The following is a 27,742-nucleotide window of genomic DNA, read 5'->3' on the forward strand; positions in this document are numbered from 1 at the left end:
TCTTTTCTTCTTCTCTCGCCTTCTCTTTCTCTCTCTCTCTGCTTCATTTCTGAAGCTCTGTGTAATAGACATCCATTGGTTTCAATTTTTCATTGTGTGTGTTTCAGTTTCTCCATAAATCAACTTGTGAATCTTCTTTCGTCTGGGTTTTGTTATTTCATTTTATCAATACTAATACATGTGTAGTTTGACATTAGAATTGCGTTCATGTTGTTAGCTAATTCTAGTATGGGAGAGAAGAAAGGAGGAGAGAGAGGGGGTCTGTTTACCAGACACGATTATGGGATAAGAAGGTGTATATTGGGTGGCCTAGCTGCACGGCGTTAGCTGTCGCAATTTTTTTTTTATGCAGAGTGTACATAATTGTGAGCATCAGCTTCAAGCTCGGCCATATTGATGTTCCGGAAAGGAGTTGTAATGCGTTGATTCATGTTGCGAATTGTGGTTGATCTATTGACATAAATATGGTCCTTAATTAGACCCCAGAAAAAATAGTTCATACCGGTACATCTAAGGCCGGGAGATCTCGGAGGAAAATGTGGATTGGAACCCCCAGATCTAGCGTTGTGGAAATAGAGCATTTTAGTGTCTTCTACAGAAGACAACGTTGAGTGCTGAGCAGCCATCTAATTAACCCCATCCTCTCACTATATGGAGAGGTATGTTTTCCAATAGGGTTGTAGACGGTATCGCAAGAAATCGCAAAACATTGACCCTGTAAAATGACCATCGAGAAACCATGGCCAAATGACCTGAGCCTCTTGAATGTTTACCCCACATATTAAGATTGGTTTAAAGGGACAAGTTTTGCCGATAGAAGTCACTACATTCCTCGTATCTCTCGTATTTTTTTAACCTTTCACGAAAATTCACGATTTCTCATACAAATTTCACACTACAGGCTTTAAATTTTTAGAGAAGGAACTTCATAAGGTATCGAAGGCAACAATCCATGCCTAATTTTTATTTAGAATTTTCTTCATTGTTGAAATGGCTTAATTGTTGAAACTGGATATCCAAATATTGAACAATATACTGCTTCAACAATGAAGAAAGTTCTAAATAAAATATCGGCACGGATTGTTGCCTTCGATATGTTGTGAAGTTCCTTGTCTAAAAATGTGAAGTCTGTAGTTTGAAATTTGTAAGAGAAATCATGAATTTTCGTGAAAGGTAAAAAATACATGAGAGAGATACGAGGAATGTAGTGACATCTTTCGGCAAAACTTGTCCCTTTAAATCAATCTTAATGCTCCATTGACGTTGCCGGTTAACTTCTCGCATCCAGTGCGGATTCTCCTCTGACCAGTAATGTGCTCTGTGGGAATTCACGTTGCCATCACTGCAGAATGTAGTGTTACGGGATTTGAAGTAAGGACCCGCTACAATCCCCACATTCAAGCTATATCGGAACAGTAGCTCCATCAGTGTATAAAATCAATACAATTTCCATGGATAGTGTTTGCTCCTTTCTATGAACAGTACGAGAACGGCCCTGACGAACCCTGACCCTGGTACACAAAAATAACCAGGACTTTTTTTTTGTAGTTTATGAAGTTAATTCTTATTCTCATGGGGGACGCGGTGGCTCAGTGGTAGAGCGTTCACCTCTGGTGCTTGGGGTTCCTGGTTCGATCCCAGCTCGGGCCGTGTGGACTTTGTAGTGGACGAACACTGTGCTCGTGGGTTTTCTCGGGGTTCTCCCGTTTCCTCCCACTTTCTTCATTCCACAATTTCACTCATCTCTCATCATCACCGTCTCCTTTAGCCTAACCGGCATAACCGTGGGACGTAAAACTTAAAGATTTCATTAATTTTTTTTCTTATTCTCATTCTTTCTCTCTGTTGTAAAGAAAACAGAATTCAATCTTACAAGTGTATTCGAGAAAGTATCCTTTCTATCGAAGTCTCTCTCTGTTATGTCTTATCCTATTCTTCTCCATTACCTCAAGCGTATTGCGTGCAAACAGGCCCAACCATAATTAAATTAAATGCTTCTCTCATAAAGCGTTGCTCTTATCTTACCTTTAGTAAAGAAAATAATTGTATTTCTCCTCTTCTTCTCCTACAACCGAAGGTTTGAGCTGAAATCTAATCTTAATCTATCAAAACTAAGGTTGCAGGATTTACTCTGAGATTGAAATCAAATATAAAATTCGTAGGATTTATATTATTTTATTTATTTTTGCTAAATTTAAAAGAACAGTCTGGGTAGGCAAAGCCTCCGAGCTTTCGAGAAGGTTCCATTCTAAAATTACAGCCACAAAAAATGTTGAAGTAAAAAAGAAAAATTACCTTAGCTAAAAGAAATGTTAGCATGTATAGTTATGGACATAGTTATACACACAATTTACCCTCTAAAAATATACTGTGTGTCTGGCCAGTCCTAATTGATTATATGCAAACCTTAATAATTTAATAATTTAATCATGAATATTAATATATATATTATAAATAAATATATTTAAATGCTTTATCTTATTTTTACACAAACCAGTAAGGGCGATAGGTTCTTACAACTCAAAGACTGTTAAAGTAAGTTGTGTAGGTACTTTTCTGAAGATGTTACCCAATACTATTGCATTCCCATTCTTATTCCCTATTTTCGTGGGATATCATCCCAAAAATGTGTAAATAGGCTTCGAGATTGCAGGCGTCAATTAAGCTGGGAAATAATATTCGTAAACTTACTTTCAAATGAAACGTTTGATTCGCACGTCCACAACTTCTCTGCCGTGGAGCTTTAGCAACTATGCCTTTCCAACTGGAAATGTAGGAAAATTATATACTGTACCCTGGGAAACCAAAACATGACCAAACATATGAAAACATGTCTACCTGGTGTCTGTTGTATACAAGGGCGCCCATCAAGGGGGCAAGGTGGGGCGCTCGCCCCCTAAAGGAAATTGTACTTCAGAATATCGAAAACCCAATAGCATTAGTTACAGCAAAATTTGAAACTATATTTGAAACGTCGCTTATACTTGCCCTCCCTTGGAAACCACAACATGGGCGCCCTTGGTTGTATACAAATATTTGGTCTCTTACTGGGAGGAACATGAAAATAAGAACATGGAGAATTGTTGGAGACTACAACGTTGCCTAACTTTGGCAAGGCTTGGAAAATGGATAACGCATACATGAAAAGCAAGAATTGATGAAAGAGCCTTGTCTAGTGGTAAAGGAACTTTCTAACATACAGGACACTGGGCTTTGATTGTCATCAGTTTAGTATTCAGTGTTTCTCTGCTTATTTGAACATTATTGCACTCACAAAAAATCGTCTTCATATTAACCAGTAATTTAATAAATTTCAAGTAGGCCTGTTTGGTATTTTGGAGATGATGATTATCTAATGAGATGATGATTATTACTATTGTCATTCATCATCATCATTATCAACCGTTGTCGATCCACCACTAGATGAAGTTATCTCCAATTTATCCGCAACCATCTGTCTTGAGCAGTCCGTTTTCAAACTGACCCACAGTGCTATTTAATTTCGTTACTTTGGCTTGTACTAGGTCTTCGTTACATTGCCTAGGTCTCTTCTTAACTATTTGCATCCAGTCAAGGATTACTTTTGTCCACCTGCCATCAGTTCTTCTGACAATGTGTCTCGTCCACTGCTTTTTAAAAATCCCTTTATTTTCGCGATTATATCTGTCAGTCCTGTCATGCTTTTGATCCATATATTTCTCTTTCTACCTTTTCGGGTTATTCCGAGCATATTTAGCTCAATTTATTGTTTTTACTACGTTATATGAATACAAATCGTCCAAGTTCCTACATCCTACGCACATACTAGTATAATTACTACTCGAAAATGGGATAAACATAAATGTTCAACATAGTGTAGTATAGATTATTTTAAATTCAACCTGTGTGTGTGTGTGTGGAAAACTATCTGCATACAATTTGAAAGACACTTGTGGATCAAATTTCGACCTGCCTATGAAAACTTTGATTCAAATTAAGCAGTTGTTGCTGGTGTAAACGGAACGGTAACGAATGATAATGAAGATCTATGAATATTCAGATGCTCATCTACAAATATTCTGTATGTTTCGCCTTGGTGTCTGTGGTTCTTTAGGAACATTCTGCAGATGAAGATCGTGTATTCTTAAATTGTTTTTCGATGAACAAAATTATTTGTATATAACTTAATTCTATTTCTAATATTGATATTTATGTGCTTGAAGTTATTATCTAGCATATCAGGATTAAGTCAGTTAAATGAAAAAGGAGATTTTGTGAATTAGTTGGCGTCTATGATTTAGATAAGTAACAACAGGTTATTTATTTTAGAGCGAAGATGTCTTATTTAGTGATGGTTTTTCAAACCTACTGATTTCTGCTAATTGGAAACTACAGGTGTAGTTTAGATTATCTACAATAAAATGGTTTCTTTTGTTTAATTGGTGAACAAATTAGATCTGTGCTTCAAATACTAAGCGTTTGATTACTAACTGCCAGTGGCGTATTTACGATTTTGTTTCGAGAGGGGCTTTGCTAACTTTCGGGGGGGCTTTGCCTGAAAATGTGAAAATTCTGCAAGATATTTCATATACTTGAATATAGTAAGTAAGATTTCGGGGGAACTTAAGCCCGGAAGCCCTCCTAAATACGCCACTGCTAACTGCTAATATACTATTCAGGAATTTCAGCTAGACTTCATTAGAAACAGTCGCTCACGATTGATGCTTAACCAGGGATGCAAATAAGCAACAAAATTTTACTCGCCCAAGAAACAAGCTACTAGCACTCATCCCACAGTAGAAATCATTTACTTACCTTTGGTATGATATTAAATACTCTCCCGCACCGATGAATCACTCGCCCCGGGCGAGTGCTTATTTGCATCCCTGTGCTAAACATACCTTTTGTCATGGAGCTCGATCTCATAATAAAGTAATTGTTGAAACACGTAACCTGCCTTAGCATTTGAGCTCCTTCGTAGCTAAGCGGTTAGTGTACACACCTTTGGCGTGGGAGACTCAGGTTCGATTTCTGGTGGGGGTCATGTGGTTCGGATTCCACGTTAATCGCTAGGTCCTGTCTCATATAGCTTCGCTGCTGAAACGGACGTTGAACTCTAAATCAACTCAACTCAATTGCCTTAGCATTTTTTTTTTACCTCATTTACCGCAAATGTAGATATTTGTTAAATGTATACATTTCTCTTTACAATAATTGATTTCTAAGTAACTTCCACATCTATTATGCTATACGAATATAACTCATTTCTTTTAGTACGGGTGAAAGCGATTCGCATGATATCTCATATAATTTTTAAATGTATGATATATAATTTGTTTATACGAACACAAAGTGCTTTTGCAAGCATTACCCCTTGGATGCAGGCAACCAAACTTACTTCTCTGTATGGCTGGTTGCTTCTTGTACGGGGCAAGTGGATCAGTGTTTATATCCTGCCGCAGACTGCTCGGGCCTTCGGTCACCTCTTTTTACCCAGTATTAGAGAAATTACATTCTAGTGGTATTTGTAATATACTGTTAATAATGGATTTTGTAATAAAAGCCGATAGTGGAAAAAAAACTATTCAGGATTGTAATTTGCTCTATCCCTGCACAAGCCAAACTTTACAATACATTACGATATAATAAACTGTATTTCAACTGAATTTTGTTTTTATTGATATTCGATAGAAACTAAATATCTTCTACAATAATAGAGCATTAATATTTGTGGTGTAACATATATAACACTGCTAGATTTAGAATTAGTAACTCGGAGATGATATATGATCACGTTTATATCATTTATTTGAAAATATGTTATTGAAATTATGATGGTGATATACAGTAGTAAGGTGTCTGACTGAAGAGCATTATATTATAGGCCAGTGGCATATTTACGATTTTGTTTCGGGGGGGGGGATTTGCCAACCTTAGTCCTGGAAATATGAAAATTCTGCAAGATATTTCATTTACTTTAATATAGTAAATAACATTTCAGGGGGGTTAAGCCCGGAGGTCCCCCCTAAATACGCCACTGTTATAGGCCTACCTAATTATACTCTGTATATAACTGGGAGAGTTTTCACCTGGCTACCATGACACTCAGAAACTTAAGGAAAGGAAACAAGTTAATATTTTATCTTCTTCTTCTTCTTCTTCTTCTTCTTCTTATTATTATTATTATTATTATTATTATTATTATTATTATTATTATTATTATTATTATTATTATTATTATTATTATTATTATTATTAAATTATCTGAAATTCTTAACATCCGTTCAATATCTTATTCCAGGAAGCCTGAAAGAAAAATGGAAGCCGTAAGTCTACAGTTTGCTATTATTACTATATTACTTTATTTATTTATTTATTTTTCATTTTTTGTATATAACAGAACTGATTATTTAACTACAGGACTAATAAGTTTTTTAACAGCTTATAGTTGTTTGGTTAGAGATTTTAAGGAGAAAATGAAACAAAGTTGTATGTTATTATTATTATTATTATTATTATTATTATTATTATTATTATTATTATTATTATTATTATTATTATTTGAATTGCTAAGAACTGTCAACATCAATGTAAATTGAGTGTTTCTGTTTACTTGCTTATACAGATATGTTTCCATTACATTATAAAGAGGTAAATTGTAATACCCAAAACAAAATTCGTACTCTGTTACTTTCTAAAGCATATTATTCAGTTAAGGAATTTGCAAATGATAACGATGTATGAATATGATGTAATGATGTAACTAATTTAACATGTGATGTTTGTTTATAATTTTGTTAAATACAAATGGTATAAAGCTGTAATTACAATTTGCATTTATATGCATATGACAACTGAAGAACTTATAGGAGATACTCTCCATATTGTAAGTCAAAACAGGCAAAATAAATAAATAAATATAAGCCGAGAGATTTTTCAAAGTTGAAGAATGAAAGAGATAATTGTTTATTAATACATCAATGTACTGCTACTGATATAATAATTATTCAACACGACATTTAAAATATTTTTATTCTTGTCTGGAGGTTAGGATACCAGAGTTTGTTCATGTTTGATTTTATGTGAAGGCTAAACAGCAAAAATTTGGAATTTAATAATTGTTTTATAATGTAAGCGTTAATAAAATAAGCTTTAAATTTTGAAAATATATAACTCATGTAATTACGAATAGGTAATGGTTGTTAATATCATTGAATCAGTCAGGGAGGATTTAGTAGTACAGTAAAACCTGTATATAGCGGAATAGAACAGGACATGCAAAAATTTCCGTTAAAGATAGGTTTCCGATTAACGAAGGTAGACCTATGCAAAAAAAAAAAAAAAAAAAAAAGTGCTTGCATATAATGAACATGCAAAAAAAAATACTGGCATATAATGGACATACTGAGATAAAGTAAGATACTGTGCATATCTTAATTGTAACTCTCTCATAATAAAAAATAAGTAATAATAATTAATGATGTGCACTTTCCCTCGGACCATGGACTGTGTAAATGTATCACTGACTGGTGGTCGCGAACCTACTGGGCCCTGTGCAGGTATGCTACCAACAATCACCGATCCATTCACCAAAACGTGGTCACCGGAAAATGGAACTCAAAGCCCAAAGAAGATAATTCCCAAGCCTCTTCAATCACAACTCACAGCTCGGCATCCAGGCCTGCAGTCCGTAATTCGCAACCCCTCGTGAAAAAGGTTGCAAACCACAAACTACCGACACAGGATGTCAACCTCTAAGTTATGCTGACAATGAGAACTACGGAAAACCTGATGTTTGTTTTTGAATACCCTACTAGAAAAAAAAATCACAACGTTCAAAACAGAATTTTATTTTAGCGCAACGGAAAGAAAAAAATCATTATCCAAACTGAGATTTAAAAAAAAAACAAGAAAACTGGAGATAAAAAATCATAGTATTCGGTCGTCTCTTATGTCGGTCACACCAAGAACTCTTTTACTCGAAACTTGTGAAACCTCACCTCCCACTGGAAGTTTCAAAATACCTCTAATACTGCTCATGCATTTTGCACCTTGACTACATATCTAAATTTTCACTATAAAGGTTATTCGATATTACTGCATTCTTTAAATTCCCAATTCTACTCGAAAGAAAACGTTCAGATTACAATTTCTACATTTTATTAAAGAAAATATTTTGCTTTGTTTACACAGATGCTACAGCTCCATCTTGAGCAATATAAAGATTTAAAAAAAAAATAATCATTTCTTTCAATGTTTCTACAATATTCGATTTTTCAGTTAAACAGGAAAACTCTGACAACATAGACATAATGTTTCATTTCATACTGAATTTCTTACTGAATAATTTTCCATGAATAGTACTACTGATAAAACTAATGAGATATGTTGACATCTGAGAGGATTAAAATACTTGGTATCTTGACTTCAAGTTGACATCAATACACTTATTCCGTTCAATTTATACTAAAGTTTCATACAGTGGTGAGTGGGCTAGAACTTCTCATATTAAATGTTTCTTATTTTGTTGCTTTTGTGCCTCTGAAAACAAATAGTGACTCCGGCGACAGGATTTATACGCATTTGGTCACCTGCCCTCTGTGCACGGAAACATTGTCACTTTCTGTGTCTTTTCTCCCTAAAATTTTACTTTACAAACATACCGGAACACAGAATCAAAATATCGGCACATACAGTAACCTTAACCTACACCTATCCTAACCTACACTATGCTAACCTAAATTACCTTAACCTAGAACATGAAAATATATCACTCTTAAAACATTCACATTGGATTCATAGCCCATATCACATCTGAAATACAAAGACGTAGAAGGATGTCAAACTTTACTACTCAAACTAAACAGAATAAAGTTATTGATTTCAGACAAAATAAAATAAAGATAAGTTAAAGAAAATATTAAATGTTTGAGTCGTATTCCTATTCGTAGGATAGCATAACTTCCGCGAGTTTTCGAAAGAAAATCTGTTGTCAGAAGTTATCAAGATGCACGTTCAAAGTATATCTGTACCAGGTTATCGAAGTGAAAATAATACATAACTGGGAATCGTACATGTTTTCTTGGGATTTCTAATTACCAAGTCAAAAGAGGTTTAAAATTTAAAATTTATACTTTATGAGCAGTATTTTTGTTCTCAAAATCAATTGTAGTTTCGAGTAAACTTGTTTTCTTTCAGAATTACATTACTGTAAAGTTAATACATAAAGTTGGGATGAGACTTGCACTCACAAGGAGCGCAAACCAATCTATTGCGACAATCAAGTCATTTTATTTGTGATACTTTTACCGACTAATCCGAGTAATATCCGGACTCACATGACAAATAAATGTGATTGCAGTCTTTGGGGAAACTTAACTTTAGTTTAAAACTGCATGATGATCTTGCACACGTACCATTCACACAGACAAACCATCATTGTTTTCCAAACCGAAATTTCTAGTTGATAACACCAAACCAATAATTTTCGTCGAATCCAGACAGTTGCACTAAATGATCATAACTATAATTACTTACTTGACTTAGTTTGCACTGACTTTTTATCCAAAAATCAACATGGTGCACACAAAATACGAAAGTTCATCTTACAGCAGCTATCCATGCATTCTACTGCATCATGGTTGCCACGAATCAGCTTCCCCACGAGTTTTGCTTGGGTACTCTGCTAACTGTCCATTGAGCTTTTCAAAATCAAATTTCAACACTTCCTCCAATTTAGTCAGTCACTAATCACACAATTTCCGCTAACTTAAATTGACTTTAGTGATGATTTCCAAAGTTTTCACAATTTATGGACGAGGGACTGAAATGCCTGTCCTATCTTCAATACAGCTTTAGTAGAAAGACAAAGAATGACAAGGAGAAGAGCTCTAATTGGCTCTCTGATGACGCAACAAAAGGATAGCACCTTAAATCTCGACACATCAAAAGAAACCGAACCAATGATGATACGGTATCTGGAATGAGGCTCAAACGAAGCTGAGATTTCTCTGCTCCAATGAGAAAATAATTACTATCTAAACAAAAGGATGTGCCAAAAGACATCATGGCTGAATTTTTCAATGATAAATTTTGAAGAAATTACAGAATTGAAATTTTGTGTTTCCTTGTGAATCATCATCATCATCAAACGCATTTCATTCCCATCCGAAGATGGGCGGGCCTTAGAAGGTGACGCCTTCTCTTGGCCAGAGTAAGAAAGATATTAGAGATACAAGTGAAGGTAGATGGTCAAAAGAAGAGATGAAATCTGGGGAAGTATTGTAATCAGCCTATGTGCCCATCTGGATTGTAAAAAGCATAGTGGTCGGTAGCATAGGAGACGATTAAATCATTAAAGTGAGTGCAGTTTAGTGTGGATAGATGGATGGATGGCTATGATATATGCGACGAGCAGGGTTGTAATCAGCTGTATGTGCCTCTCGTTCATATATTGCGGGTAGATGGTCCAGGGGTGGGTAAGCTCTGCGTGGTACTGCCGGGGTTTGCTCCAGTAATTCGGCTATGATAGGATGGTTGCCTAGTATATGTTGTACAATATAACGTGTGCGGAGGCGGTATATATGATCAAGAAGAAGAGGCATAGTGGTGTGGTTGTATACAAGGGCAGTGGGTGTTCTCACTGGAAGTGAATATGCTATTCGGATAGCTCGGCGTTCAAGGACTTGGAGGCGGTCATAAAAGCTACAATTAAAACTAAACCTTAAATATAATAATTAATGAAATAATTCTCAATTGTATTTTCAACGCTAAGCATGAACCAAGAAATATATATATCAGAAATCACACTACGCATTTCGACGTAAAGCAAATGTTGCAGTTCCTTTAAACTTCTGACAGACTATTGATAAGTATTTAGCCTACATTCTTCTTCCAACTCAATCCTTTATGTCTCTTCTTCCTCCACCTTCTCTTCGCCATCCAGACTTTCCATATGTTTCTCAATTAAAGCAGGTATATCCGTCATGTCTGCTTTAATAAAATCACTGGCTTTTTTGCTAAAAATATAACTAATATCTCGTAGGATGTCCACAAACTTTCTAAATGCTGCATTTCGAAACTTGAAATTTTCCGTTAAGAGGTCTATTTTCATTTCCGTTGTCCATATAATACAGTTTCCGTTTAATCAAGAGTATTTAACGCGATTTTCTCCAGTAAATTCATGGGACCGTGAAATATTTCCGTTTAAAACATGTTTCCGTTTAATAAAGGGTCCACTGAAGAGAGTTTTTACTGTATTTGCTATTGTAGATAAGGTTGCGTATATTCAAGGCGGAAAAGGACCATTACTGTCTGTTTAATAATACATCAACAATTTGTATGTACGGTAGTAGCACATCTTAAAACGGATCCCATTCACATCGGATAAGGCGAAGTAATACTAACATTGCGAAATGTTGATAATTAATATTACTGAAACATATTGTATGGTTCCTTTCGTTCAATAAAATTGAAGAAAAATACTTATTCAGTGTTATAGTTATGTTGACAACATGCTATGTGTTATGTTTGCTTTTATAAAGGAAACCAAGAAAGTTAAGTCGCAATTTCAGTCACCACTTTCGAACATCGATATGTCACCTATGATGTACCTGGGAGATCAAAAATAGTCCCCATCAGCATCCACGACCTTCTGACAACGTTCTGGAAGGCCATGGATTCCATCGCGGTAGAACTTGGTGGGCAGTGAAGCGAAGAACGTATGAAGTGCATTTTGCACATCTACTAAGGATTTAAACTGGCGTAATCTAAGGTGATTGTCCAATGAATCCAACAGGTGATAATCGGACGGTGCAATGTCCGGGAAGTATGGCGGATGCAATAGCATTTCTCATCCAGAAGGGTAAAATGGTGTCCCGGGTCATCCTAGTCACGTGGGGCTTAGCGTTGTCCTGTAACAGGAGGACCCCTTTGCGATTCAGAAGTGCTGGCTCCAGAATTTTGAGTTTTTCTTGAACATTGGTCAACTACTGACAGTACACAGTTGCATTGATGCTCTGACCAGCTAGTAGCCGTTCTTGATGCACGACCGTCCACCAAACACAGGAGGACCTTCTTCTGCTGCAATGCTGCTTTCGGCTGTTTTTGAACTGGTTCCTGAGATGCTAACCAATGATGACGGCGCCGTGGAGCTTTTTACAAGACCCATGTCAACGCCCTGTCAAAAATGGCTCCATCCTGAAACGAGACAGCAAAGAAACATAGATGTCCGCTCGCCTTGCCTTCTGGCCCGGAGTTTAATCATGTGGTACCCATCGACCCAACTTGTTGTGCTTCCCAAGTTGATGGAGGTCATGCGGAATGGTTTCTCCACTCACACTGAATTGTAGTCTTAGTTCCTCACATGTCTGGCCACTGTTCGCCTCAATTGCTGCTTGAAGATCTTCATTTTGTACATGTGTTGGTCTTCCGGCACGTGGTGCGTCTTCGAGTGTTTCGTCATCATCCTTAAAGTTGTTAAACCACCACTACACTGTCCGCGTAGTCAGACACCCTCACCAAAGGCCTGGCATATCTTCCGCCCCGTTGCAGCGGCGTTTGACCCCAGTTTGAACTCGTGCAACATACATGCCCTTATGACGCTCTGTGCAGATCCCATGTTCACTCTGTCCTTGCGCAAGTTTACGGTGTAAGTGAACTGCCTCAACCAGGTAGTATGTTGGATATACCTACACCAACAACTGACCTTCGCCTTATCTCCATTCACGTTCAACTCATGGTGTGAGGGCCAATTGAACACAGAACTCCAGAAAAAGCGACAGAACTTTCTTGGTTACCTTTATATATTTGGATTAATAATATCTAAATATATTTCCTTCACATTTTACATTGAAATACAGATGATTATTGTTTTTGATAACCATTAAAGAGGCTCGTAGCTATTAATTTGATCATTTGTGAGTTAAATGAGGTGTTGATCTTTTTCAACGAGTAGCATAGTTATCCTATTCGTTTTTAACTAAGAGTATTTTTATTGGATTCAACGTTAATATCCTCTTTGCCTAATAGCAGAAAAATACTACGAACGACATACGAGGGTCGTTCCGAAATTAATGCCTCCTATTTTTTGTATTGACTTTGTATGTCCGTTCCAGATGTCGTTGGTGTAGTGCTAATGCTTGAACATTCCTCTTTTATTTGCAGCTCGTCCCGTTGTTCTGTGGTAGTTGACACCAGCATTGGACTGTTCCAAAATGGAGCCTGATATTTACATGTGTATAAAACAACGGTGTGTGATTGAATTCCTCACCGTTGAAGGAATTTTCGACGGTTGAAATGTATCGACTCTTGGTAAAGGTTTATGAAGACGATACAACAGACGTGAGCAATGTGAGGCGATGGGTACGGCATTTTCAAGGTGGTGAAAAGGGTGTTCATGACAAGCCACGGCCCGGTCAACCCTGCACAGCTGTTATCCCAAGCGTCTTGATCAACTCATCCGTGCTTATCGCCGGATAACGATCAGAGAATTGTGTACAAAGCTGAATGCGGAGAACATTTTCAAGACTCGGAAGCTGTTGTCAAAGCTGTAAGGAAGTGGTTAGCCTCAGCTGGTTCCGATTTTTACAAGCGCGGCGTACAGGCTCTGGTTCATCGTTGGCAAAAGTGCATAACGAATGGTGAGAACTAATTGTGTGGAAAAATGACAGTCTGTAGCTGAAATATTGCTCTGTTTAACTGTGCGGTTGTTATTTATGTATCTCCATTAGTTTCCATGAAAAAAAAAAAAAAAACAGGAGGCACTACTTTCGGAACGACCCTCGTAAAATATTTGAATCGAATGAAAAAAAAATACGTTGAAAACATTACTGTTAATATTGACGGAATAGAATTGAGTTGATTTTGAGTTTAACGTACCTTTCAGTAGCGAGGCTATATGAGACGGGACCTACTGATTAACATGGAATCCGAACCCATGAGCTCCCACCGGGAATCGAACCCGGGTCTCCCACGCCAAAGGCGCACATTCTCACCGCTTAGTTGACACAATAGAGTAGAAAATATATAGGGCGAATGTTTGTACATGAGCAATATAATTTGAATATATGTGATTTTATAGTAAGCTATTGTTATTAATGAATGAATTGTTGTAGAATTATATTAGTATTAACGTGACTGATTACTATACATTGGCTCAGTATTCATAACCGTACAATATTTTGTCTTAAAAGATAGATTTTACAAAAGGTAGAATTATCCAGTATGCGGCTTTTATCTTCTGTACATCATAGAGATTGCTGGGATAGTCCTCATAGTAACATTGGTAAGAAGTACAGAAAGAGACCTCTAACGTTGTGTGACATAAATTTATTATTTAGCTATATTAGAGTTATGTTTCTGTACAGCTGGGTATATAATTACAGAATTTAGATTGGAATATAGAAAAATAGAGGTTAACTGCTGTATCGCCTCACCAATTTTAGAAAATTATCAGATGAATTGGAGAATTTATTTTGGTTTGTGAGGAAGAGTGAGTGAAAATAAGGTGAGGACAATAGTTGAAGTTGTCAAAATAGTTGTTTTTGATGTAAGCGGAACTATATGCGGAGGCGGAAGAGACTATTTGGCGGAGAGGTACACTTATGATTTATGGGTAAGGCAGTGTGGAAATGATGCGTAAATAACAAGATCGATACATATCGTGCTTGAGTTTTATCGAGTTATACAAAAATAAGGAGTGTCAGTTGTTGAGATTGTGTGAAAGGCATGGTCTACTAAACATTCGAACAGTTGTAAGTGTAGAAACGAATTGAAATTACAGAAAAGAAGAGGACCATCTAACCAAACCTAATCGACTCTAACCTAATTTATTACATTTTGGTACTTTTTGTTTAGATGGTATTTAGTATCTCCTCCAAAGCTGTGCAACAGATAAGCCATGGATTTTATGACATATAAATAGGGTTGCCATGTGTCCGTATTTTGTATTTTTGGGTCCGTGTCCGTGTCCGTATCGTACAAAGCATGAAGTAGGAAAATGTCCGTATTTGACAGTTTTTTGAGCTGCCCGAAAATTTTCGAGTCGGAAATCGCTAATATCTCAGGCGAAAAAAATTGTTTTCGTCATATAACTTATATTTCAGTTACTATTAATGAAGTAAGTTACGCTTTTAGAAAGTGTCTCATTTTTCCATTCCAGGGTTCTTTCTGGTTAGATTTGATATACGTAATTTAATGGCATGTTTTATTATATTTGTGTTAATGAAAAAAATATAAAACATCCAATAGTGTTTTAAGTATTACAGCAAACAATTTTGTGATAACCTAAAAAGGTGAAACTGAAAAATTTCAAAATACTTATTCTGTGCTTGGGCACCGTATCTTTGATCGGTCGTTATTTTAAGGCTTGTCCGCATTTTAGATCAAAAAATTATGGCAACTCTACATATAGAGTGTTTTTCCACTATCCTTGTTCTGCATATACCCAACGCTGCTGACATACCTACTCCATAGAAACGCACCTCCCCGCTATCGCTGGTTCCCCCTGCTGCGCTTTTGCCCTGACTCGGTTAGATAGAATTTCGTGCTTTTAGTGACCACCTAGCACAAGTTAGTTCGTGTTTTATGCACTAGTTTTATGCCACATGATCACAGTGTATTTCGAACAATAATCACTACCTGGTGAGCCAGTCACAAACTAGCATTTTAGGGGAGAAACTAAATAATATTCCTTTTTTCCTTTGATTTTCGTGTGGTCCGGCGATACAGCAGTAATGCCGAATATAGTGATAGGAACATTTAGCTGATGGTGAAGCTTGTGTGGACAATCTGCCTGTATTTGAATATAAAGATAATATTTGTAGTATTTTCAAGGATATCAATGGAAATTGTTTTCATAGAAAGATACAAAAATACTTGTTTACAAAAACTACATTATAACTGATTTATAGTAACCCACGTACGCAATTTATTCTTTGGATAGTAACTACCAAATATACTATTGTATTGGGAATATTTTCAATTTTCAGATTTGGAGATGTTTAAGGAACATATTTAAAAACAAATATAATTGTCAATATTTCAGAAACAAGCTCATTACGTGCATTATTGTTTATGGTATATTTTACAAAATTGTAGGCGAATGAAGGCTAGAAAGGTTTAGAGTTTACAAGGTGTTTTCTTTTTTTTTTTTTTTTTTTTTAATATTACGCATATCATTGGCGTCAGCAAACTTTGGAGAGGACAGACTATCGGGGGAACTGGGATGTATGGAATACTCTCCAAGAAAGCGGGGTTCCGGGATCCTTCCCCGGAATTGAAATAAATGGTCTTCGTACATTGCATTTTAAGGCATTTTGACTTAAAAAGCAAACAAAAACTTAAAAAAAAATGTTTTATTTTCTTACTTTTGATATTGTAGTTTTTTTTGGGAGGGGGACTGTAGTATTAAAAACAAACTCATTTACAGTTTGTTTGTTTAGTCAAACAGTAAAATTCAACCTTGTTTTATAATTTAGTTAAACTTAAATGGTACTTAAATGATTTTAGTTAAACTTAAATGATAAAACTTAAATTTTAGTTAAACTTAAAGTGTATGCCAAAAACAAAATAATGATATAAGATAGTGTGAAGACTCAGAATCAGCAACGTTTTGAAAACAAGTTTTAGGCCTACAAACCTACAACTAATATGAATGAGGCTCTAAAATATATGGTTAAAAATTAGTTGACAATTATGTGTATTTAGCTAAACTAAACTCGCTTTGCTGTTCGCAGTCTAAATAGAAACAGTTTGCTATTTTGTAGTTTATTTCACCCTCGCCTTCATAGAGCCAAAAACTGTTTTTTTCACAATTGAAAACTAATTTTTGTGCTACTTTTCTCACATTCACTTTGCCTAATATTGTTTTGTGAATGTAGCAAACTGCTACATGGTTGATCCTCTTTGATTTGGGTTATATGGTTGAATCAAGATACTTCAAATATTTTGGGACGAAAACCGTTTTACAAATATGAAGCGGGCACGTCCACTGTGTTCCCGGTGGGATTGAAGTCCATGTTGGATATGAAAGACACGAGAGGTCGAAGTGGTTGAGTGGTAGAGGTTCACTTCTGGTGCATGAAGTCCGTGGTTCGATCTCAGCTCGTGCCAAGTGAACTTTGTGGTGGACAAACACCGTGTACGTGAGTTTTCTCGGGGTTCTCCCATTTTCTCCCACTTTCTTCATCATACCATTTCCTTCATTTCTCATTATCACCTTCTCCTTTAGCCTAGCCGACATAACCATGGGACATAGAACAAAGATTTCATTTCATTTCATTTTTTCATGAAAGACACGAAATACTATTAACGCGAGATGCAAACCAATATTGCACCGGGACTTGGTACAATTGATTGGTGCATTGATAAAGTATCATACAGAAACGAATTTCACAATTTAGGCCATTTCTCGCAACATTATTTGCCTCCAACAGTTACGGATTAAAAACATATTTTTAGGCTAATCAAATTTGTATGATTTACTTGGAGATTATTATGATGTTTACATGCTAAGTTATTTTGGACACGGAACAGGATTTTCTACAGATAATTCAAGCAAAATGTTAAACAATAATGGCCCACAACTTATTGAAGAAACAACTATTTCGAATAAAACCAAGAAAATATTGAAATTTTTATTGTAAACAGGTACCGGTATTGTCAATTATTAATTCATAGAACAAGGATGAAATTAGAAGATTAAGATTATAAGATTTAACATTTTATCATTAGACTAGCTTTTGACTACGGTTACCGGCAGGAGCTCATGTGGTTCGGATTCCATGTTAATCAGTAGGTACGTTCTCATATAGCCTAGCTGCTGAAAAGGACGTTAAACTTAAAATGAACTCAACTAGCTTTTGACTAGCTGGAGGCTCTGACCCCAGCCCCCCTTCCCCGTTTGCTCCGCCGAAGGCTTCGAATCTCTTATGTATGAGTGAATTTCGTGTATTTGCTCTTCGTATTTCCTGAATTTGACCAGGTAAGCGCTGTGCCGACGCCTGTCTTTTAAGTTTTTTTTTTTTTTTATTTTAATTTATTTTATTAACAAGACGCTGTGGTGCAGGGTTATAGGATCCACACAAAATTATTAAAAGAAATCTTCATAAAGGAACTTGCGTGAGCACTAGACTATTATGAAAACTGTGGAGAGAATTCAGATTATCAAAAGTTTAATATAATTGCAAGAAAATTCCACTAATTCCACTGGTACACGGAACTCTTTAATAATTATTGTACTAAATTCGCGTGAATACACAGAATTGCTGTAACACTTATACAATAATTGAGGGCATAATCATTCGATGAATAATGCTAACTAGTTTTAAATGTTCCTTTAGATCACACTTTGCCGTTTCCATTTTTCACTTAATTCCTTAGCATTAAATGTTCATAAAGATTATACCTTTGATATTTAATTAAAATCTTCACTGTTACTAGGCATATCACATTGTCAGTTAAAACAGGAAAAGAAATTCCAAAATACACCAAATAGTGCTTTGATAACATTCCAATTAACACGCCCATTCAACTTCAATTTAACGTCACTAGGCACCTTTCAGGAAAAACTATATAAACTTATCAAAATATGTCTTGAATTGTACAATTCACCAACTTAATAATTCTGAAGACAAAGTCCTTGCTTGCTATTATGATTGCACTATTTCGACTCTTAACAAGAGCATGTGCTCTCTGTCTGATTCTTCGCCCCCAAACCCCCAAGTTTACTCAGCCGACGGCCTCGCACCTCTTAAGCCCATAATTCTACTCAATTTCAAGTTTATTTTTGTATTTCAACTATCTAAAAGATAAGACTTTGTATCCCAAGAAAATGCCGATTTAAATAATATGGAAATTTCTTCATCCCCCTTTAGACTCCTTAAAAACTAAAAATATTCACTTTTGGCAATTTTCCTGTGAAGGCTACAATCATGCCAAATTTCATCATTCTAATCCTGCCAGAAGTGCCTAAACATTTTGGGGTGTAGAAGATTTCCCATATAAATAACATGGGAGAGATTTTTCAGTTCCTCATAAAACTATTCTACATTTAGAAATTTTAAATTTTGATGATTTACTTAGGTAACGCTAACAAAAGCGTACAAGCATACCGAATTTAAAATTTTCACTCGAATACCAAGTACCTAAAGTATGAGATTATAGGTCTAAGAAAAGCCATTTAAATAACATGGAGAATTTCTTCATCGCCCTTTAGACCGTATAAAAATTAAAAATATTCACTTTTGGCAATTTTAATGTCGGTTAGTTCCGAAGCCAAATTTCAGTTTTCCGCGTCAAATATCCTTACAGGAAGTACCCAATACTTTTGAGGTGTGAAAGGTGTCTCATATAAATAACATCGGGTACATTTTCAGTTCCCCATAAAACCACTCTAAAGTTGGAAATTTTTATTTTTAGAGATTTTCTTAAATAATCCTATAGCAGACGTATAAGTATACTGAATTTCAAGTTTTTTTTTTCAATTCCAAGTACCTAAAATATGAGATTATGGATCAAAAGAAGATCCGTTTAAATGACATGGGGAATTTCTTCATCCCCCCTTTAGATCCCTTAAAAATTAAAAATGTTCACTTTTGACAATTTTCCTGTGGGTTAGTCCCAGAAATGTACTATCATGTCTAATTTCAACTTTCCACGTCAACCGGAAGTACCCCTTTATTTTATCAGTTCATGTAGTTTTATTTATAGTTAGGATTACACAGATATTTGTCTAACCATTATGTATTAAACTACTGTATCGAAGCAGCTCATAAAATTTTTGATGCTTACTGTCAGTTATATTAACCTTCTTTGTCTGTAGATTGCTTGTGGGTATGATGTATCGATAGTTTCAATATGCCCTAATAGTTTTTCACAGGATGCATTAATTTATCTAACGTTTGACATGTATGATGCTATATATTCTTGTTATGTACCTAGGTATGAAATCGTAGAAATGCTGTTATAAGGGTAATGAGCGACATCTATGATTAAGAGTCGTAATAAACTAATTATTACAGAGGATTTTTTTTTTGAGTTTTACGTCCCACGATTAAACGCCCAAGACCAGTTTTATTCGTTAGCAACTGCCTTGAACAATACCGTGTTACATCGAAAACCTGAGAAGAAAACTGAACGAAATTCGTACAACAAGAGAACGGGTAGTGTGCCTGAAGTGGAACAACGGGCTTTTGGCTAAATGAATGATATAGCCCATGTAACGTAGTGAAAAATAAAGTGGGTCACTGGTGGCACAAGGAGCGTTTGTGGGTTAAGCCGGCTAGGCTAAAGAAGATACACAGTAATGAAATGGCTGTATGATTTCTAGGATTTAGAACTGAAAATCGATATTAATGTTCTATTTTGTTTCACATTTATGTATTTATTACGTTATATAGAAGAGGACTATATTGAATACACATCGCATACCGGTACTAATTATATACAGAGTAAACACGAAAACAGTACCTGATTTGAAAATGGCATAACTTTAATACCAAAAGTATAATTTTGCTCAAACTTTCGCAATAGACACATAAACTTAACCCTTTAGAGCGCAGCTTTGCATACAAGCAAAGTTTCCTTTTGAAGAGAAAAAAACGTGTCGTGAATGGGAACGGGGAGTCGATATACTTTTGAACTGTAATCTTGTAATTTTGATAATTCAGTCAAAATATAAAATTAAATTAAATGAATTTTAATATTCTAGCTTCAGATGCTTGTTATAGGATTTACTAATTCATATCGGACTTCCGAAGACAAACATCAAAACAATTTAATGACCGTGTCTATGATGACAACTCCCAGTCACGACCCCTCTTCAATTTTATTAGAAAGAAGAAAGGAAAGAGTGAGAAAGAAGAGAAGGAGGTAGGAGAAAGGAGGAAAAGAGGAAGAGGAAAAGGAGCAAGAAAGAAGAAACTAGAGATAAAGGATTACTGGATAATTTTGTAAATATGGTGAAGGAACTTGTATAGTTATTAATAGGTGAATAATAATCGAAGGTTAGTACTTAAGGATCAATTCTGAAGTGATCCGAAAGAGACACATGTTCCCTCATACGACCCTGACCTGGATCCAGGGAACTACCCAGCCCAGGTGACGAGAAGTTTTAATTTAATCGTGTATCTGTTATTTCCAAATGCTACATTATCTTTATCCAGTATCTGAATTCCCATAGTGGAGATCGACCACACATTTGAATCAGCCAGGAAAAAAAATTAAAGTAATATATATATATATTCCGCAAATAGAAGTTTCAAGATTTCTGAGAATGAGTTATTCTGGCTCATCCTGTTATTTTGGCTTTCTCCTAGAGCTGATTTAAACTATTTTAGAATCGGTTATCTTTCATAACCTTCCTCATACACTAACCAATATGAGAGGCTATTACACACTTATTATGAATACTATCATAGTAAATCAATATTAAATGCTACTACTTAAGACTAAATTTGTCATTCATTCACACACACTCATATACATACAGGACAGCGTATTAACATGGGTAATAATAGTTTTAAAAGAAACAATCTAACTACAATTTGGTGAACATTTATTACATTCATTCTAGAATTAGACACAAATTATTATGAATATGCAATCAATATACATATGAATGTATCAATCTACATGTGAAATTGGACAATAGCGTTGTGATGACATATATATATTCACTTAAATTTTTGGAACATATGGTAAAAATTTCAAAAAATATATTTATATTTTACAAGATCATAACTGAATGAAGGGAGGGAGAAAACTTTATATGAGGGTTTAAATTAGTCTTTTCCCATATATAAAGATGAGTAAATTTACGAGTCCCATCTCGTAGTTAGCGATGAGCGTTAATATCACACAAAATTATCAAAGCACCCTTTTCTGGTGTCCAAACATTTCACTTTACTTTAATTTTTCGTATACACATACGAGATTAGGTTACTAATCGTAACCGACACATATTCTGTCTGTAGATATACTTATGAATACATTTCTCCCACTTTTGGATTACGAGGACAAAGTTTCGTCTCTACTATCACGGCGACTATTTTACTTCTCTGGTCATTCCAATTGATTAACTAGTTTCTTGACCAGGTTTAAATCACTGTTGCCAAATACTTTTAGATAAGCACAGTTATGGTTAAATTCGCAAAACCTATGAAAAAAAAAAAAAACGAGAAACGAGAATTTCTAAAGTTCAGAAGGATCTTCGACGGGGAGAGCACAATTACAGAGGTGGAAACACTGGTTGAGTTTTAGGATTTATACAGGAGGGATGGAATCAGAATGTAATTATACAGTAGGATTTCAGTTTACTCGTCTTAGGATAGATTTAGTAATACATTAGTGTTACGTTGACCTGCCTTAAATCCATGCTGCATGCGGTTAGTGTAATACAGCTAATGTTAATTCTTACATATGTCACATATATATTACCTTCAGCGTTACCAATGGAAACAAATGTAGGAATAGCTAATAATTTGACGGAAGGTTTTACACGTATAAAGATGGTAGGAAACGAAAGCAAAATTAATCGTAGACCGGACCATATGTTAGATTTTAGACGTAATATACAAACACTGGAACGACTCCTCCAGGAAGTACATATAGAAAAATTCCTTCTATAGTACATATAGAATAATATAATAAGTTACACGCAAATACGATGAAAATTCGGTTTATGTTCCAAACGTGAAAAATATTTCAAATTAATCAAACAAATTGGATGAATCTCAACAAATGCGCATGTATATTTCAACTAGAAAATGTGTTCAAACTTAAATTGGATGAATCTCAACAAATGCGCATGTATATTTCAACTAGAAAATGTGTTCAAACTTAAATTGGATGAATCTCAACAAATGCGCATGTATATTTCAACTAGAAAATGTGTTCAAACTTAAATTGGATGAATCTCAACAAATGCGCATGTATATTTCAACTAGAAAATGTGTTCAAACTTAAATTGGATGAATCTCAACAAATGCGCATGTATATTTCAACTAGAAAATGTGTTCAAACTTAAATTGGATGAATCTCAACAAATGCGCATGTATATTTCAACTAGAAAATATGTTCAAACTTAAATTGGATGAATCTCAACAAATGCGCATGTATATTTCAACTAGAAAATATGTTCAAACTTAAATTGGATGAATCTCAACAAATGCGCATGTATATTTCAACTAGAAAATATGTTCAAACTTAAATTGGATGAATCTCAACAAATGCGCATGTATATTTCAACTAGAAAATGTGTTTCTTAATAAATATAGGGTTAGCATACGCGTAGGAATATCTAAGAGGAAAACTTCCGTTTCGGTTTCCGAACAAACCTTCCCTAGTAGCAAGGTCCCCAAAGCTTTCGGCTAGTTGGTGCGTGCTTGCCTCTTGGCTTTCTACGCTTGCACTCGAAACGCATGCTTTCATACAATCTGCTTTTTGTTGTACTTGCAAGCGATGCTTTAGACTCTTCGCAGAGCGTCATAGCATCATTGCCTGTTCATTGGCTATTGACTTGACTTGGCTTGTGAAACGCTTGCGTCAAGCTTGAATGGAACACTGAATGTAAGGTCGCCCTAATGTAACTTAGTCAGTGGAATCCAGTTTGCGGCATGCTTTTGACGACTTGCAATTCAAGCTTACAGCAAGTGGTTTGCAATTTGTCTCTACTACTATGGTTCACAAGGTTCAGGTCTAAAATGCTCACTGTGGCAAAAGTTTAACACACTTCAACATCCGAACAAAATAATTCACACAGTGATACCAACCTGGAACACTACAAAATCCCATCTTGAAAGGTAGAAATTCCCATTTTTCTCTTGAATTTCCCACGCGCTATACTAAGTAGAAAATTTTCAAAACTTATAAAGTACGAAAATTTCTCCGATATTTGAGTGAATTATTCTCAAATTTCGATCTTCTAAATTCCTAATAAGTATGTTCCCTAATTAAAAGACACTATTGAAATTGTTGATAAAAACAAATACATTTTGTTGACAGAATTTAGTATCTTCATGACACCTTTGCGCCACGTTGTTCTACTGAACGTAATGAAATTAGTCAAAAACTGCATTCTCCAATTATTCCGTGTGGGACATTTTAGAAATTGGCTGTTTTTCGTGTGGTAATTTATTTTCTTTCATTCATGATTTTAAAAAAATCCAGAGTACAATTTATGTTTGTCCTTGCTTGGTTTTTGAGCTTCACAAGTCCCTGCGTAAATGTTTCACACTGACATGCACTTTCAAATAGAAACAAAATTTGAAAATTAATACTGATTTCTAGTTTATTCAAGTGTCATTACCCAACTTTCTGCGCATAGAGAGTTTTGCTAGCGTTGATGAAATATGCAAATAATAAGTCCCGTATATGCTGAAAATTTTGATGAAAATTACCTTTATCCCTATTCGAAAAATTAATGTCAAAAAATCCTACAAAATTGGATTTTCTCCACGAATTGCCATCACTGAATTTACATTATAATATCTACCAAGTCATGAAATACAGAACATGTTATGTATATAACTACACAAATCACCATCAACCCTTTCATACGCCACTCCAACTAAATATATCTCACACGTGTCAATATAAATCTATACTAATGAAAAAGACAAAGGTTCACATAAAAAAAATCTTGCACAAGTACAGGGTGGTCCGGAAGTTGGCGTACCCCCTTTTAGTTTCAACAGTATAGTGTTAGTTATGGTAGAATGTCTGTACACAGTTACCCTGAAGTCTTAAGAGTCATAAACATCTGTATGATCGGTATGATCCATGTCGTATCACAGCTGAATTCTGCGCCAAGTTCTTGCAGATGTTTTGCAGAGGTACTCCGGAGTTCGAGTGTGAAGGCGTGTTCCACATCTGCTCGTAATTCCTGCCTTTTATGATATCGAGTGTTTCTTACTTGTTGCTTTATGAAACCCCAGAAAGCATTGTCTGGTGTCGTCAGATCGGGACTTCTTGGAGGCCAGGCAAAGGGAGCTGGTGAAGATGCACAACCTCTTCCAATCCATCTTCCAGGAAAAGTCTGATTCAGGTAATTGCGTACGTGAATCGCGAAGTGCGCTGGTGCTCCATCCTGGTATATCACAACAGTGTCTTTGATACTATTTTATCCACCATCAAGCATCTCCTAAACCTAAAACCATCAGAAAACACCAATTAGGGGTACTCCCACTTCCAGACCACCCTGTACAATATGTAGGATGAAATAGAAAATTGTGCTTATTAGAATTTAACTGTGGACTTCAAATGCCTCTATAGGTAAGCTTCAGAAGTAATGTTCGCCATCGTTCTGATAATAAGATATGAGTTACTATATCAAATACAAACTAAGTACATCGTGTTGATATCTAATTCGTTTCAAATATGCCTACAAGTACAAACAGTCAACAACAAATCCTTTCACACACACGTTCCAAAGGCGTATTACAAACTGCAAGTTTCCTTCAAATTTAACCCCCAAAAAACCATAAAATCTATAAATCATATCAAACAGACGTTTCAAGTAACATTACCAATCATCTTCTTTAGGTCTCGTGTACATTCAAGTAAAACACATGTCTTTAAAAGCAATAAAACTAATGAGCTTCAGTTAGATTCAAAACTGATATTGAAACACTTAGAGTCAACTTACTCTGGATTAGAAATTCACGTAAACAAACGCCATAGTGTTCAAGTATATTTCTGACATATATATATAGTTAAACAGTAAAAATACTTGTAATCGTATTCTATTTTTTACTTCCAGTCTTTTCCTATTTCGTAATAATTAAAAAAAATGTCAAAACGTATTTAGTGCATCCAAGCACTGGCGCAAATCCCGGGTGGCATGAGGCGGACATGTCCTCTGCAATCTTTAACTGGGGGACTGTCCCCCAATAATCCGATTTGAAATGTGTTTCCTTGGGAGAAATGTGATGATTTGTGCCCGATTGCCACAAAAGAAAGTGAGATGAAATTGATGTCCCCCAGAATAAACCTTGAATCTACCCGCCTCGCAATGTTGAAGACAACTCTGCTCCCCTGATCCTGCAAAGCATTGTTTTTCAACTTCTTAAACATTTTGAACATCGCTTTAAAAAATTTTAAAAAATGTGGGTATGTTAGGGATGCGCACGAGACAAGATTTGAGACTGTCTCGACTCGAAAATGCGCTGTAAAAGTGATGTCTCGACTCGAAAAATATATATTTTTCTATTGGAAGAGCTGTGTCTCGACTCGAATTTTGTCAGGAAAATTCTGTCTCGACTCGACTCGAACGCATCCCTAGGGTATGTGCAATGTTGAAGGCATATTTGCGCCGCTGCATCCAAGCATTCTTCTTATCGATGATGCTTGATATTTCAAGAAAAACATGGAACACACTCAAATATTCAGACAAATACAAAGGCTATAAAACCGTAGATTAATTAATCATAATCGTGATAATTAATCATAATTTAATTTCTAGTAATCAAACTTGCAATACAAATAGCTCTGAAAGGTCAAGCTAAAACACGTTTGCAATACTGCGGCCCAGAACAGTAAAGTTTCCAAGCACTTGAAAGATGCCACCACAGTCGTTAAGTTTTAAGTGACCTTGAATTTTAAACGCTTACAAAGAACATCCCGGACTGTTGAACGGGGCAATGCTATTGTGCTGCCAAAATGTCTTGAGCCGTGGCAAAAATGCGAACTAAAGTTCACACCCTCACACACCCACACGTTGAGCCAATAAGGGTTCAGCTGTTGCTAAGCGAGAGAAAGCGAGTATAATTCCTTCAACCGATAGCAGCGCTTGCAACGGAAGACTAGAGATCAAGTCAATGTGGTATATCTATAACTCATGGACCGCTTTCCGAATTGATTTCGTGCGATTGTGTTGCAAGGATTGCCAAACTCTATTCACTGTCTCCTCTGAATGCGAAAGACGGCTTTTGCATAGACAACTTGTCTCCATGAAGTTGTGTATGCCAACGCTTAATGGAGTACTTGTCTGGTGGATCTATCCATCATTGTCTCCAAAAGTTGTGTTGAACTGTGATAAAGGACTTTGTCTTTGCGTATTCCATATCACAAAATGTCTTCCGTTGTTTTGTGGGTGCCATGATGAAAAAAAAAAAAAAAAAAAAACTATGGTCTTGGGAACGGCGACTATTTCAATCAAAGCATGGAGTACCTAATAGCAATCCTTGTCACTAACACCTCTCTCCACACACTGAGAACCCAGAAAAAAAAAAAAAACGAAAGAAAAAAACGAAGCAGCAACTCTGTAGTATTACTGGTTTTCAGGCCCGTATTGACGGGGGGTAGGGGACAGCCCCCCTAAAAGTTTTAGGGTAGGCTTGCAAATGAACTATAATATGGTGATGAAGTATAATATGATTGGGTCGGGCCCCCCTAACTTCTGCGGCCCCTTCCTAAATTTTGGGGTTGGCTACGGGCCTGCTGGTTTTTGTAATTCGTTTAGTTTGATCAATTTTTTTCTTCAGAGTGACTGTATGTCTTGTTCTTCTTCTTGTCTTTATTATTATTATTATTATTATTATTATTATTATTATTATTATTATTATTATTATTATTATTATTATTATTATTATTATTATTATTATTATTATAGACCAAATGGTAGGACATTCAGTTGAAATTCTCTGCAACATGAGCAACGAGTAAGTTTATAGCTTACTCTACCACCTGAACTACAGTATGCAAATAATTTTTAAAAATGCATTCTAAGATTGACGCCAGGAGCTGCACTGAACAGCAAGCAAAA

The 27,742-nt window shown here is 35.6% G+C and overlaps 1 long non-coding RNA gene across 2 annotated transcripts in view; it reads left to right on the top strand.

The window, feature by feature from the left end:
* Positions 1-27,742, top strand: part of LOC145663858 (uncharacterized) — a 291,254-nt gene that overhangs the window by 126,934 nt on the left and 136,578 nt on the right. The window contains exon 2 of one of the 2 annotated variants that reach the window (XR_014127283.1): positions 6,281-6,305. The exons of the other annotated variant lie outside the window; for it this stretch is intronic. This is a non-coding gene — a long non-coding RNA (uncharacterized LOC145663858). The remainder of the gene's footprint in view (positions 1-6,280; positions 6,306-27,742) is intronic. 2 annotated transcript variants of the gene reach the window in all.

Source organism: Thermobia domestica, chromosome 11 (genome assembly GCF_964235325.1).
Source record: "Thermobia domestica chromosome 11, izTheDome1.hap1.1, whole genome shotgun sequence".
Taxonomy (NCBI): Eukaryota; Metazoa; Arthropoda; class Insecta; order Zygentoma; family Lepismatidae; genus Thermobia; species Thermobia domestica.